Below are 3,022 nucleotides of genomic sequence, written 5' to 3'. Positions count from 1 at the left end.
TAAAAAGACTGAATATAATCGCTCACAGATATACAAATAACGCCAACATTACATTGAAGTACCATTTTAGAAATATCGTAAATGGTAAACAAGCATCTCCAGACATATGATCATTCTATTGAGGGTTTGATTTTTTTCTATTTTAAACAGTTTTATGGACACACGAGACAGTACAGAAAAATCGATAATTATAATATTTTTGTTGGCCACAGCTGATAATGTGACCTTATCAATATATTTGTTGTGTTGTTGTTGCTGTACTATTGTTGTTGTTGTTCCTTTGATGTGTTGTTGTTCCTGTACTGTGTTGTTGTTGTGTTGTATTCTGTTGTTTTTAATACTGTTGTTGTTCCAGGCACATCTGAAATGTACGCCCGCTGGACTGAAAGGTGAAAAGGCCATTCTTCTGTAGTCCATCATCTTCCTGTCAGGTGATAGGGGAGAAAAGGAACGTGTAACTAGGCGGCGGAACCTCCCGTCATATCGGTGTCACCACGTGAAGGGGTCTCGTTCAAGCTATAATACTATCGATGAACGCAAGAGCCATTTTCCCTTAACAGTTAACTGTTTTCTTGTAAAGGTACAAGATAATTCCTGGCTCTTCTGAAGGCATTCCAGGTGCTGTAGCCTACCTATGCATTAACACTGAGAATAATATTTTATTAGATGATAAAAAAAAATCTATCTATCTATCTATCTACTGCCAGACGCCTATATCCCGTAAGGAATTGCTACAAACAAGTCGCCTCCATGCTCCTCTGTCCCCTGTCAATTAGCTGCCCTCCACCCAGCTCATACCCCCTGTCTCATAGACCTCTCCCTCAATTCCTCCATCTCATCCTCAGTCTCCCACTCCCTCTTCTCCCCTTCACCCTACTCACATTCATTCTCCTCGTTAATCTCTCACTCTACATCCCCTCCACATGACCAAACCACCTCAGTGAATTTCTTCTAACGCTTTCTATCACATCCACATCCACACCGCAAAGCTCTTTTACTTCTTTTGTCAGTCTGTCTCTCCATGTAATTCTACATGTCCCTCTCAAGTAGCTCATTTCCACTGCTCTCGCTCTTGACTGGTGTCCCTCCAACAAGGTTCAAGCTTCGCTTCCATACGTCAGAGTCGGTATGACAATACTATCATGCAGGACTTTTTTACTTCATTGCTCACTTCCCTATTTCTTACCACTGCTTTCAAAGAACCAAAATCACAAAAATTAATAAATAAACTGATAAAGATGTACATAGTGTGTAAACACATCACATTTTCTAACAGACGATAAGCACAGCCTCCTGACACTAAATCTAAGTCGTCTTTGAGATTTCGTTGCACCTCTCCATTAGCAATTTATTTAGCACATTAAATCTCTGTATCCTCCGTTATGTTCCTGATGCATGTCAACATCAAAACGATATACAGCACATATCTTACAAGAGAATGCTGACGTATAATATGCAAAATAGATCGCGAAGAAACAGGTGCTATGAAGCCCCCTGGGTCACTCGGAATACGATACAAAATATTCAGACTGCCCAGCATAACCTCACCCCAGCAGGTTGGTGAGCGACTGGGCGGGCTGCAAGGATGCCGGGTTGATAGGGTCTGCACCCGCCCAACCTAAGCGTAATATAGCCCACGAGATAGCCCAGTTATTGATTGTGAATGATAGTTCTCTCCCACTGCATTCTGTCTATATATACCCTCCCCTGACCCACCCAGAAACACTGGTAAATGCAGCTGAATGATTTGAGTATGTTTAATGCATGAAAGCTTACTATGGATTATGTTGTACCTTCTTATATAGATGAAAACCAAGCTTAAAAGAAAAAAAATACAAGTAAATGGTGTTTAACAGAACAAATTAGCACATCACATTTCTTTTTTGGTATTTTCAGTGTAACACCACCATCATCATCATCATAACTGTATATTTATAGGCATGCTTATTAGGAGAAAACAGTGAGTGCATTGCATACTTTGTAATAAGAGTTGTAATAAATGTTCCCTTTGTAAGCATACAAAACTGGAAAGGATTTTTTTTTGCCCATGCATTTTGCTGCAATCCATCTCTTGCTTTGTTTTTTCTTGAACATCATCGGATTCTTTTTATTTCGTCCAGGCTCCCGAAGCGAGAACAAGTAAAATGTTCTCATCGGTACGTACGTACGTACGTGTGTGTGTGTGTGTGTGTGTGTGTGTGTGTGTGTGTGTTAGGGAAATAATCAAAACTCTTTTAACCGATTTTATCCTAACTAGGTGGAAGGGTTGGTGGTCAACAATTGAGATCAATTTATTGCTTTAGAATACAACTGTTCAGAATCATGATCACAGGACTAGGTAAAAGTGTGACCTGGGAAAATCAAATTACAATGTTTGTACTTCATTTTTACCAAACTTGGCCGAAGTCATAAGCTAATGCAAGAAGAAGGCGATTGTTTTAAAAACAATTTAAAGGTCAAGGTCTTGGACCAAGGTCAAAGTTTGGTCTATGTGTGCGTGTGTGTGTGTGTGTGTGTGTGTGTGTGTGCTTTTTTATTTTTTATTTTTTTTTACAAAATCACCAAATCAGTTTTGATCTGATTTTAACCAAACTTAGCGAAAATGCTGAGGGTCATTCCAAGAGTAAACTTTTTTTTTTTTAGAACAATAAGTCAGAGGTAAAGGTCACAGGGAATGTCAATCACAAGTATGCAAACCCTGATTGAGTACACACCCTCCCATATTTAGTGGTAGTGACATTCTGTTGTTATTTCTGAATAGTCGCTGTGATAGGATATAGTATGAAGATGAGTAAACGAGAAAATTGAATATACACTGAACATGAATGAAAAGATTAGATGTGGAAGAGGAGGAAGAAGAAACTTTGCTTCCCATCAGCCACAACATCATAAAAAAAATACAGTTCACTTTAAACAACGTCATAACCCTTCTCGTCATCCTCTTTCGCTTTCAAACGACGCAGCATCTTCTCACATTCATTTTTCTCTTTTCTCCCACCTTTTCTCTCCTCCACTTCTGCTC

Source organism: Coenobita brevimanus, unplaced genomic scaffold, assembly GCF_032717465.1.
Source record: "Coenobita brevimanus isolate Jiangsu-jjx unplaced genomic scaffold, ASM3271746v2 jjx.HiC_scaffold_2800, whole genome shotgun sequence".
NCBI classification, from domain to species: domain Eukaryota; kingdom Metazoa; phylum Arthropoda; class Malacostraca; order Decapoda; family Coenobitidae; genus Coenobita; species Coenobita brevimanus.
This window is presented reverse-complemented; position numbering follows the sequence as displayed.